We start from the raw sequence: 13,853 nt of genomic DNA on the forward strand, positions 1-13,853 counted from the left end.
GGCGCCGGATTCTGTCCCGGTTGCCCCTCTTCCAGGCAAGCTCTCTGCTGTGGCCAGGGAGTGCAGTGGAGGATGGCCCAAGTGCTTGGGCCCTGCACCCCATGGGAGACCAGGAAAAGTACCTGGCTCCTGCCATCGGATCAGCGCTGTGCGCCGGCCGCGGCGGCCATTGGAGGGTGAACCAACGGCAAAGGAAGACATTTCTCTCTGTCTCTCTCTCTCACTGTCCACTGTGCCTGTCAAAAAAAATAAAAATAAAAATAAAAAAATAAAATAAAAATAAAAAGAATGTAGCATAAAGACTGGTGCAAAATAAATTGATGCCAAAACTGTTCTTTTATCTTTCTAGGACTAGGTAAAAGTGCATATCCTACACTCTTTACCAAGACTTATAGCATTTTCTAACAATGCCAGAGGGTAAAGTGGTTGTCTGGGACATAAAGATCAGCAGAGAAGAGGAACCAAAAAAAAGAACACTACAATAATGATTTTTTTTCCATGAAAATGTAATGACCGTTCTACTTTAATATGGAAGAAAATATGAGAAAGCAAAAGATGATGGATGGGGGGAGGAGCAGAGCTGCTTTGGATGAGTGTGAAGGGCTACTTCTTGTTGTCAAGCACAGATAATAGGGCTGGATACAGTAGGAGGTTAAGAAGTATGAGGTGTGGCATGGAAAGCATTTGTCAGCAAGACTTTCGTGAACAGACAAGATTGAAGATCATCTCATATCACCATCCCAGTTGAAAATGTGGTGTGGGTGAAGCCCAAGATACCCTTCTCTCATTATCTCCCAGGGTGGAGGGTGGGAAGGCTGCACTTTTACCTTTGGGGCTCAGGGCTTGGCTGGTAAGAAAGTCTTCTAGGGATGTAACGTCATTGTTACTCTCACATACAGTAGGAGAAAGATTAGATCCTAAATGTCCAAGAATTGTTTAAACATTTGTGTTTCCATGATTATAGATAATGCCCTTGCCCTAGCAGGTCTTTGATAAACACCTGTCTATGTCACAGATAGGATAAAAATAAATGGTTGACTCAGTTCACAGACATTAATATTTAGTGGAGGAGAAAAGCAGAAGTGCTTTTTTATTTTTTTCCTTTCATGCATCATCTTCCTATATGAAGGTCAGAATGTTACTGACTGTATTTTAAATTAAATTATAATCACTCCGAAAATTCCTAAAGCACTTTACATTGTAGCATGTGTCTTCGGCACTTTCTCCTGCTATGCCTTATGTGTTTTTTTTTAAGGGGTTATTTACTTATTTGAATGCCATAGTTAGAGAGAAAGAGGGAGAGACAGAGAGATATTCCATCTGGTGGTTCACTCCCTAGATAGCCACAACAGCCAAGGCCAGGCGAGTCAGGAGCTTCATCTAGGTCTCCCACATAAGTGATTGGGGTCCAAACACTTGGGCCATCCAAACATTTGTGCCACCCTCCACTGCTTTTCCCAGGCCATTTGCATGGAGTTGGATCCGAAGAGAAGTAGCCAAGACTCTAACTGGTGCCCATATGATATGGCAGGGTCTCAGTGGCAGCTTTATCCACTGTGCCACAACTCCAGTATCTTGGTATCTTAGACCTTGTAAGTTCTGTGTCTCTCCTAACATGTGTACCAGTGTACTTCAAAATTGTTTACTAAAAGCATGTATTATATAAAAAAATTTTATTCATTCCAAAATTTGAAATTGAAAAGTAGAACGAAAAGATAAGTTTTTTGGTACAAAATATTTTTAAAATATTTATTTTATTTATTTGAAAGAATCAGAGAGAGAGAGAGAGAGAAAGGGAGAGAGAGGTCTTCCATCTGCTGTTTCACTCCTCAAATGGCTGCAACAGCCAGAGCTGAGCTGATCCGAGGCCAGGAGCCAGGAGTTTCCTCTGGATCTCTTACATGGGTGCGGGGGCCCAAGGACTCAGGACATCTCAGTTGCTTTTCCAGGCAAATTAGCAGGGAGCTGGATTGGAAGTAAAGCAGCCCAGACTCAAACTAGCGCCCATATGGGATGCCAGTACTGCAGGCCAAGGCTTTAACCCACTGTGCCACAGTGCCTGCCCAGGCACAAAATATTTCTGAGATTCCCTCTCTCTCCACAGCTCTGCCTTTCAAATAAATAAATAAATACCTAGGAAAAAGAAGAGCTTTGTAATCTTGGTGGAGGGATGCTCTCAACAGTCTTGAATTCCTTTTCTGAGCTACTTCCCATTACCTATATAGTTAGTCATTTTGCAATATGGACAGAACATAAGCTAAGGTCTTATCCTGGGTTCACATCCCCAACTCTGCAGTTTGTTTGCTAAATTGGCTTGGGTAAGTCACTTCATCTCTTTGAATCTTACTTTTCTTACTCACAGAATGAAGTTATAGGAAAAAGATTTAATGAGATTACAGTGCTTAAAGAGTTTAAATCATAAAACTCAGAAATGTAAAATATATCATCTTAATTATCTTTAAAATTTTTAAATTAATAACATTAAATCTAAATGTACAATTGCCATTTTATCAGGTTGGGTGGAAATTTTAGATGTATTACTCCTGTAAATATTTGTTTATATATATTTTTCTGCCTAGGAAATTTGCACCTTGCACCTTACTATATAGGTTTAATTTAAATGTCTACTAAATTGGAACTAAAGTTTTCCAGTAACATGATTTGAAAAAAAAAAAAAAACTAATTAGACACATAATTAAGGGATGATAAATGAGATAAATTATAGCTTTCTTTGGCTAAAAAAGAGAGTTTAACTACATAATGAAAATAAATGGATTGAGTAAATAAAAATTCAAATTAGAATAACTTAAGCAAATTGTGATCAATAGATAAAAATGTTTTAAGACTTTATTTTTGGATCACTGAGAGCATAAAAGTCAAGACTTTAAAAGAAAGCAGGTATTATTTTGTCCACTAAATTGTAGTACCACTTTCCTCAGATTGTACATCTTTTTAAAAAATGATTTATTTGTTAAAATATTCATTTATTTGAAAGAGTTACAGAGAAAGAGAAGCAGAGGCAGAGAGAGAGAGAAATATCTTCCATCTGCTGGTTTACTCCTCAAATGGCCACAATGGTGAGGGCTAGGCCAGCCTGAAGCCAGGAGCCAGGAGCTTCAGTCAGGCCTCCCACATGGGTGCAGGGGCCCAAGGACTTGGTCCACCTTCTGCTGCCTTCCTATGGGCATTAGCAGGGAGCTAAATTGGAAGTAGAGTACCCAGTAATTGAACCCAGCACCCATATGGGATGCCAGTGCTGCAGGCAGTGTGGCTTTACCCGCTGTGCCATTGTGCTGGACCCTCAGATTATACATCCTTATTGCCTCATGACTGTAAAGATTTAATGGAAAGGATAATAAGCAGATAAATCCATTTATACTGGGGTTTAGAATACAAGTATACTTATAACATGATTGTACTTGATATTGGAATTTTTCTCACTTAACCAAAACAGTGAAACTCTGCCTTAGGTATTACATTAATTATATATAATTTTAGGTGCCTATAGTAATTAATATATTTGGCATGCAACTCAAATGTTCACACTGAAAGTTTACAGTCTGTATTGATGTATGGAAGGGAAAGAAAATTCAAATAAAATGGGCACGTTGAAGAGAACAATACAACACTATAAAGTAATTGGCTAGATTGGAATGAAGGGACTCTGCTGGAGATGGTGAGGAGCAGGAATCACAAATAAGTCAATAAAAAGCTGGCCTTATGTTACAGGGATAAAGGCTTGAAGCAGCCAGACATTTTTTCAAAAAATATTTAATATTTTTAGTGAGAAGCTAATGGGATGGACACTGAATTTCTATGCCCTGAAAATTTCAGTAGAAGTATTTTTCTGTCTCCTAACAAGTTCTTTTATTTTACTATTATTCTGACTCAAGATTTTTTTGAAGTATTTTCCCTAGTTCTCTTTATTATTTTTTAAAAATTTAGGGCTGGCGCCGCAGCTCACTAGGCTAATCCTCCGGCTAGCGGCGCCGGCACACCGGGTTCTAGTCCCAGTTGGGGCACCGGATTCTGTCCCGGTTGCCCCTCTTCCAGGCCAGCCCTCTGCTGTGGCCAGGGAGTGCAGTGGAGGATGGCCCAGGTGCTTGGGCCCTGCATCCCATGGGAGACCAGGAAAAGCACCTGGCTCCTGGCTCTTGCCATCGGATCAGCGCGGTGCGCCGGCCGCAGCGTGCTGGCCGCGGCGGCCATTGGAGGGTGAACCAATGGCAAAGGAAGACCTTTCTCTCTGTCTCTCTCTCACTGTCCACTCTGCCTGCCTGTCAAAAATAAATAAATAAATAAAAATTTTATTTAACTTGTACTAATTTTATTTCATGTATACAGATTCAGGAACACCCTACGTTCCCACCCATGCTCCCATCCTTATTCTACTAATCCCTCTCTTTATTTTTACAATAATCTACTTTTAGTTTACTTTATACTCGTAAGATTAACCCTACACTAAGTAAAGAGTTCAACAAATAGTAAGAAGAAAACAGAAAAACACTGTTCAGGGCTGTAAACAAAAAGCTCAAAATGTTAATTTCACTCCTATACATTACATTTTTGGTACTCTCTTAGTTACCACAGTTCAGGGAGAACATATGGTATTTGTCTTTTTGAGAATGGCTTATTACACTAAGTATAATGGTTTCCAATTACATCCATCCATTTTGTTGCAAAACACAGGATTTCATTCTTTTCTTAAGGCTGGTAGTATTCCATAGTGCATCCATACCATAATTTCTTTTTCCAGTCATCAGTTGATGGATATCTGGACTGATTCCATCTTTGCTCTTGTAAATTGAGCTGCAATAAACAGGAGGTACTGATAACTCTTTCATATTCTTATTTCCTTTCCCTTAGGTAAATTCCCAGAGGTGGAATGGCTGGGACAAATAGTATATCTGCTTACAGATTTCTGAGGTATCTCCGTAGTGTCTTCCACAATGGCTGTACTAGTTTACATTCCCACCAACAGTGGATTAGGGTACCTTTTTCTGCACATCCTCATCAGCATTTATTATTGGTTGATTTCTGTATGAAAGCCGTTTTAACTGGGGTGAGGTGAAACCTCATTGTGGTTTTGATTTGCATTTCCCTGATGACTAGTGATGCTGGGATTTTTTCATGTGTCTGTTGGCCATTAGAATTTCCTTTTGAAAATCAGGCATGGAAAGCCAAGACACTCTGGCAAAAGATCTCTGTGAGTGAGATCCCAGTGGAAAGAACAGGTCTTCAAAGAAGGAGGTACCTTTCTCTGAAGGGAGGAGAGAACCTCCACTTTGACTATGACCTTGTCTAAACAAGATAAGAGTCGGAGAACTCAGAGGGCTTCCATAGCCTTGGAAACTCATGACTGGAGCATAGGGAGATTACTGATGCCATAGACAGGAGTGTCAATTGGTAAAGTCAACAACAGGAGTCACTGTGCACTTACTCCTCATGTAGGATCTCTATCCTTAATGTGCTGTACATTGAGATTTAATGCTATAACGAGTACTCAAACAATATATTTCACTTTGTGTTTCTATGGGGGTGCAAACTGTTGAAATCCTTACTTAATGCATACTAAACTGATCCTCTGTAAAAAAAAAAAAAAAAAAAAAAAAAGAAATTATCAATTCCCAACTTGACTCTCACTGGGATTAAACATGACAATAGGTCTGATCTGATTTCATCATCATTTTAAAAAATCATCTGTTATTTTTCACTTTATGTTTCTGTGTGGGAGCAAACTGTTGAAATCCATACTTAAGGTATACTAAGCTGATCTTCTGTATATTAAGATAATCGAAAATGAATCTTGATGTGAATGGAAGGGGAGAGGGAGTGAGAAAGGGGAGGGTTGTGGGTGGGAGGGACGGTATGGGGGGGAAGCCATTGTAATCCATAAGTCGTACTTTGGAAATTTATATGCATTAAATAAAAGTTTAAAAAAATTTTTTTTTAAATTTCAGGAGTTACAGTATGATGGAGACAGATTAAAACTGTTCTACATCATCTCACCAGAGAAACAGAAATTTGAACAGCCTTGCACACACAAGACCTCCTACACAGAAGTTGAAGAAATCAATTGAGAGATCATAGTCTCTGGATTTAGGACTTAGGATAATAATGATAAAGACCCATTAAAGAAAATAGGAAGGCAACACTGATTTTTGTCTTCCCTTTCCCCAATTCCACGAAGCACAGCATGAAGAGATGCCTCCTGCTTGGGAGAAGAACATTGAAATAAGTATAGACCTCAGACTTGGAACCTAGTACCAGTCCTGCCAGGTTGAAATTTAGAACCTTGGCCGGTGCGGCGGCTCACTAGGCTAATCCTCCGCCTAGCGGCGCCAGCACACCGGGTTCTAGTCCTGGTCGGGGCGCCGGATTCTGTCCCGGTTGCCCATCTTCCAGGCCAGCCCTCTGCTGTGGCCAGGGAGTGCAGTGGAGGATGGCCCAGGTGCTTGGGCCCTGCACCCCATGGGAGACCAGGAAAAAGCACCTGGCTCCTGGCTCCTGCCATCGGATCAGCGCGGTGCGCCGGCCGCAGCGCGCTGGCCGCGGCGGCCATTGGAGGGTGAACCAACGGCAAAAGGAAGACCTTTCTCTCTGTCTCTCTCTCTCTCACTGTCCACTCTGCCTGTCAAAAAAAAAAAAAGATATTTAGAACCTGGTAGATTCCCTTGCAGTGTCTGATCATAAGCTGATTACTATGGGTGATGTTTTGGGGGCCTCCCTAGCCTCAGTTGGAAGTTTATGGTGATGAACTTTCCTTTTTAAGGTATTACCATAGTCCTTCTTGAACAATACACCAACTGTGGTTTTCTAACAAAGTTAAGCTTGGGACAGACACCTTTTAGTGTTGAAACAGTAGCAACACACCAACTGAGGATTCACAGCTGTAGATATAGGGCACCAACTTGTGCTGAAATAGTGGCAGAGGCCTCAGTCTCAGTGAAGATAACTACTCTGCTTAGAATTTCTGGAAGGACAGGCATAAAGGGAACCAAATTACAAGAACTAGAATAAATATCTAATCCTTCAATGCACAGACATTGTCACATATCAACAAGCATCAAGAACTATCACAAAACCATAACTTCACATAGCAGACAACAGAAGTCACCAGAAACTGACTATAAAGCAATGGATATGCATAAACTCAGACACAGAAGTTTCAACAAATGTTTTAAGGAAACTCAGTGAACTTCAAGAAACCATGGAAACCATAGAAATAGTTCATAATAATTCTTAAAACAATGAAGTAACTTTTAAAAATCAAGCAGATGCCGGCGCCGCGGCTCACTAGGCTAATCCTCTGCCTTGCGGCGCTGGCACAACAGGTTCTAGTCCCAGTCGGGGTGCCGGATTCTGTCCCGGTTGCCCCTCTTCCAGGCCAGCTCTCTGCTGTGGCCCGGGAGTGCAGTGGAGGATGGCCCAAGTACTTGGGCCCTGCACCCCATGGGAGACCAGGAGAAGCACCTGGCTCCTGCCATCGGATCAGTGCGGTGTGCTGGCCGCAGTGCGCTGGCCGCGGCGGCCATTGGAAAGTGAACCAACTGCAAAGGAAGACCTTTCTCTCTGTCTGTCTCTCTCACTGTCCACTCTGTCTATCAAAAAAAAAAAAAAATCAAGCAGAAATCCTGAAGCTGAGAAGTAAACTAAATAAAATGAAAAATGTGATAGACCAGATCAAACAGCAAAAAAGAATCAGTGATCTTGAAGACAAGCTATTTTAAAATAAACCACCAAAAGAGAGAAAAGAACGAAGAATGATGAAGAAAGCTTATGGGAGCTTTGGGACAGCAAAGGCTATAGATCTCATGGTAACTACAAGCAAAAATATATAACAGACACCCAAAAGTAATTACCAAGGAACCAAAATATTCTACCAGAAAAAAATCACTTAAGTATGAAGGAAGAGAGAGAGAAAGAGGAGTGAACAGTTGGCAAAGGGCTTAAGATGACACTTAGGATTCCCACATCCTATATCAAAACGTAGATTCAAGTCCTGGCTCCTCCACTTCCAATCCAGCTTCCTGCTTATGTGCAAAACATGTGGCACTGTACCAGTCCCTGCTACCCACAGAGAAACCTGGGTTGAGTTCTGAGCTCTTGTCTTCAGCCTGGCCCAACCTGGTTAGTGCAGGCACTTGCGGGGAATGAATCAGCAGATGGAAGATCTCTCTCTCTCTCTCTCTCTCTCTCTCTGTCTTTCTATTTATCTCTGTAGAACAGCAGTTACCATAGGCTGAGGGGAGGCAGGAAAGAGGAAGAGATGGGAAAAGACTGGTCAACTGAAACTGAAATTTAAGTAGGAGAGCAAGTTGTATTATGTTTTCCTATGATGGGGTGAGTATAGATGAGAAAAATATAATCTTTAACATTAAATAGTACTTTATTCAGTCTATATAATAACATTTAAATATTAAAGCAAAGGCTTAGATACTGGCATTAGAAATTAAAAAAAAATGAGAATTTCACTCCATGAGCCAGTGATTTGCCAAACTTTAAAGGATACTAACTATATAATATATACAATTTCAGTAACATAATTCACAAGCTGATTTTATTAAATATCACACGAGTCAAACCTTTGGCATGAGAGGATTAAAATAAAGCAAATTATAAACTTTGGAATAAAATAATTATATAAAAATAGTAGTCACAAAAATAGTGAATAAACATTAATAGCCTTAAATAACACACCTAAATCAATGGAAAAACCATATCACAAACAGTATGAACAAAAATACCTAATAGGAAAAATGGAACTAGTAAAAAAATTGAAAAAACTCAAAAATAAAGAAATGCAAATTAAAATATAAGCATAACAAATATTTACTCTCTAAATTAGCAAATCATATCATAGTACTTATTTGTACAAATGACATTCTCATAGCCTTCTGGTGAGATAGCAATTTAGTACAATCTTTCTGTAAAGCAATTTTAAAATCTTTGTCAATAAAACTTCGAAATCTGTAAAAAAAAAAAAATGCCTGTTCAAATCCTCTGCCCATTTCTTTTTTTTTTAAAGATTTTATTTATTTATTTGAGAGGCAGAGTTATAGACAATGAGAGGGAGAGACAGAGAGAAAGGTCTTCTGTCTGGTGGTTCACTCCCAGAAATGGCCACAACGGCCAGAACTGTACCAATCTGAAGCCAGGAGCCACGTGCTTCTTCCCGGTCTCCTATGTGGGTGCAGGGGCCCAAGCACTTGGGCCATCTTCTACTGCTTTCTCAGGCCATAGCAAAGAGCTGCATTGGAAGAGGAGCAGCTGGGACTAGAACCAGTGCACATATGAGATGCTAGCGCTGCAGGTGGAGGATTAACCTACTGCGCCACAATGCTGGCCCCCTGTCCATTTCTTAACTGGATTGTTTGATTTGTTGTAGTTGAGGGTTTTGTTTTTTGTTTTTTGTTTTTGTTTGTTTGTTTTTTAGCTGTTTATAGATTCTGGGTATCAATCCTTTATCACTTTCACAGTTTGCAGAAGCTTTTCAGCTTTTTGTAATCCCATTTGTCTATTTTTGCTTTGATTGCCTGTGCTTCTAGGATCTTTACCAAGAAGCCTCTGCCTATGCCAATGTCTTACAGAGTTTCCCATTGTTCTCCTCTAGTAATTTGATGGTATCAGGTTGTTGATTCAGATCCTTGATCCATTTTGAGTTGATTTTTGAGTAAGGTGTAAGGTAGGGGTCTTGTTTCGTACTTCTGCACACGAAGATACAATTTTCACAGCACCATTATTTGCTGAAGAGACTGTACTTTCTCCAGGGATTGATTTTTGCTCCTTTGTCAAAGATAAGTTGTTTGTGGATGTGTGGATTGGTTTCTGGAGCTTCTACTCTGTTCCATTTGCCTACGTGTCTATTTTTGTGCCAGTACCAGGCTGTTTTGATTGTAACTGCCCTGTAGTATGTCTTTTTTTTTTTTTTGTCAATTGGTAAAGTCAACAACAGGAGTCACTGTGCACTTACTCCTCATGTAGGATCTCTGTCCTTAATGTGCTGTGCATTGAGATTTAATGCTATAACGAGTACTCAAACAATATATTTCACTTTGTGTTTCTATGGGGGTGCAAACTGTTGAAATCCTTACTTAATGCATACTAAACTGATCCTCTGTAAAAAAAAAAAAAAAAAAAGAAAAGAAAAGAAATTATCAACTCCCAACTTGACTCTCACTGGGATTAAACATGACAATAGGTCTGATCTGATTTCATCATCATTTAAAAAAATCATCTATTATTTTTCACTTTATGTTTCTGTGTGGGAGCAAACTGTTGAAATCCTTACTTAATGTATACTAAGCTGATCGTCTGTATATTAAGATAATCGAAAATGAATCTTGATGTGAATGGAAGGGGAGAGGGAGTGGGAAAGGGGAGGGTTGTGGGTGGGAGGGACGGTATGGGGGGAAGCCATTGTAATCCATAAGTCGTACTTTGGAAATTTATATTCATTAAATAAAAGTTAAAAAAAAGATTTATTTATTTGAGAAGTAGAGTTATATATAGAGAGAGTGGGAGAGACAGAGAGAAAGGTCTTCCATCTGCTGGTTCACTCCCCAAATGGCTGCAACAGCCAGAGTTGGACCAATCCAAAGCCAGGAGCCAGGAGCCAGGAGCCAGGAGCCAGGAGCCAGGAGCCAGGAGCCAGGAGCTTTTTCCAAGTCTTCCATGCAGATGCAGGGGCCTAAGCTCTTGGGCCATGTTCTGCTGCTTTCGTGGACCATACCGGAGAGCTGGATAGGAAGAGGAGCAGCTGGGACACAAATGGGTGCCATTATGGGATGCTGGTGCCACAGGCAGAGGCTTAGCCTACTACACCACAGTGCTGGCCCCACCCGTAGTATGTGTTGAAATCTGATATTGTGATGCCTCTGGCTTTGTTTTTGTTGCATAATATTACTTTAGCTATTCAGGATCTCTTGTATTTCCATATGAATTTTAGCATCATTTTTTTCTAGATCTGAGAAAATGTTGTTGGTATTTGGAATGAAATTGCATTGAATCTGTAAATTGCTTTCAGTATCAATTTTTTTAACTATGGAAAAATACATGTTGCATAAAATGTCCCATCTTAATCCTTTCAGGGTGTTGAGTATGGTATTATTAAGACATTCAAAATGCTGTACAATCATTGCCACCATCCATTTCCAAAACACTTTTTATCTTATGGAACTGAAACTCTCTACCCAGTAAACAGTAACCTTTCATTTGCTCCTCCCCTCAGCCCCTGGCAACTGCCACTCTACTTTTTGTTTCTATCATTTTGACTACTCTAATTGCCTCAGGTAACTGGAATTGTTAAGGATTTTTTTTTCTGTGACTGACATTTCAGTAAACATAATATTCACAGAGTTCATCCTTGTAGTATATATTGTCATTTTTCTTTTTAAGTTTAAAAATATTTCACTGTGTGTATATATATACAGCACATTCTAATTATCCATTCTTCTGTAGATGAGTACTTGGGTTGTTTAGCTACTGAAAGCCCTGCTGCAGTGAACATGGATGTACAAACATCTCTTTGAAGTTCTGCTTTCAATTCTTTGGGTATAAGCCCAGAAGTAGAATTGCTGAATTTTATAATTCTGTTTTGAATTTTTGAGGAACTTTCATATTAAAAGTAGCTTTCATTTTACATTCCCACCAACAATGCTCAGTGGTCCTGACTTTTTCACAACCTCATCCAACACTTGCTATTTCTGTTTTTTTTTTTTTTTTTTTGATAGTTGCCATCGTGGTAGGCAGGTGGTGTATAATTTTAATTTTGTCTTGTATTTCCCTAATAATTGGTGATGATGAGTATCCTTTCATGTTGTTACTGGTCATTTAAGCATCTTTGTGGAAGAAATGTCTTTCCAAGTGGTCTGACCATTTTTGATTCAGGTTATTTCAGTTTTCATTGTGGTTCAGTTTTACAAGTTTTCATACATGCTGGGTATTAGTTTCTTGTCAGTTACATGATTTGCTAATATTTTCTCCCATTTTGTGGCCTGCATTTTAACTATGTCCATCATGTACTTTCTTTGATGCATAATTCTAAAATTTTTCATAAATTTTAATTTGTCTATTTTTTTAACTTTTATTTAATGAATATAAATTTCCAAAGTACGACTTATGGATTACAATGGCTTCCCCCCATACCGTCCCTCCCACCCACAACCCTCCCCTTTCCCACTCCCTCTCCCCTTCCATTCACATCAAGATTCATTTTCGATTATCTTAATATACAGACGATCAGCTTAGTATACATTAAGTAAGGATTTCAACAGTTTGCTCCCACACAGAAACATAAAGTGAAAAATAATAGATGATTTTTTTAAATGATGATGAAATCAGATCAGACCTATTGTCATGTTTAATCCCAGTGAGAGTCAAGTTGGGAATTGATAATTTCTTTTTTTTTTTTTTTTTTTTTTTACAGAGGATCAGTTTAGTATGCATTAAGTAAGGATTTCAACAGTTTGCACCCCCATAGAAACACAAAGTGAAATATATTGTTTGAGTACTCGTTATAGCATTAAATCTCAATGTACAGCACATTAAGGACAGAGATCCTACATGAGGAGTAAGTGCACAGTGACTCCTGTTGTTGACTTTACCAATTGACACTCCTGTCTATGGCATCAGTAATCTCCCTATGCACCAGTCATGAGTTTCCAAGGCTATGGAAGCCCTCTGAGTTCTCCGACTCTTATCTTGTTTAGACAAGGTCATAGTCAAAGTGGAGGTTCTCTCCTCCCTTCAGAGAAAGGTACCTCCTTCTTTGAAGACCTGTTCTTTCCACTGGGATCTCACTCACAGAGATCTTTTGCCAGAGTGTCTTGGCTTTCCATGCCTGAAATACTCTCATGGGCTTTTCAGCCAGATCCGAATGCCTTTAGGGCTGATTCTGAGGCCAGAGTGCTATTTAGGACATCTGCCATTCTATGAGTCTGCTGTGTATCTCGCTTCCCATGTTGGATCACTCTCCCTTTTATTTATTCTATCGGTTAGTGTTAGCAGGTACTAGACTTGTTTATGTGCTCCCTTTGACTCTTAGTCCTTTCATTATGATCAGTTGTGAACTGAAATTGATCACTTGGAATAGTGAGATGGCATTGGTACATGCCACCTTGATGGGATTAAATTGGAATCCCCTGGTATGTTTCTAAATTTGTCTATTTTTTATATTACATATGCCTTTGGTGTCATATTCAAGAAATCATCACCAAACCAAATGTTTTAAACACTTTACCCTGTCTATTCTTCCAAGAGTTGTGTGATTTTACATCTTAAATTTGGTCTTTGATCCATTCTTAGGTAAGAATCCAACTTGTTGTTTTTTTTTAATTGTTCTTTCCCTATTGAATGGTCTGTTTACCCTCGTCAAAAATCATTTGACAACATATACAAGGGTTTATTTCTGGTACCTGCATTCTATTTCACTGATCTGTATGTCTATTTTTATTCCAATAACATGCTGTTGGATTACTGTAGCATTGTAGTTCAGTTTTTTTTTTTTAATTTTTTTTATAAACTTTTATTTAATGCATATAAATTTCCAAAGTACGACTTATGGATTACAATGGCTTCCCCCCATACCGTCCCTCCCACCCACAACCCTCCCCTTTCCCACTCCCTCTCCCCTTCCATTCACATCAAGATTCATTTTCGATTATCTTAATATACAGAAGATCAGCTTAGTATACATTAAGTAAGGATTTCAACAGTTTGCTCCCACACAGAAACATAAAGTGAAAAATAACAGATGATTTTTTAAAATGATGATGAAATCAGATCAGACCTATTGTCATGTTTAATCCCAGTGAGAGTCAAGTTGGGAATTGATAATTTCTTTTTTTTTTTTT

This window comes from Oryctolagus cuniculus, chromosome 8 (genome assembly GCF_051225735.1).
Source record: "Oryctolagus cuniculus isolate XC-2025 breed Fujian yellow rabbit chromosome 8, ASM5122573v1, whole genome shotgun sequence".
Lineage (NCBI taxonomy): Eukaryota > Metazoa > Chordata > Mammalia > Lagomorpha > Leporidae > Oryctolagus > Oryctolagus cuniculus.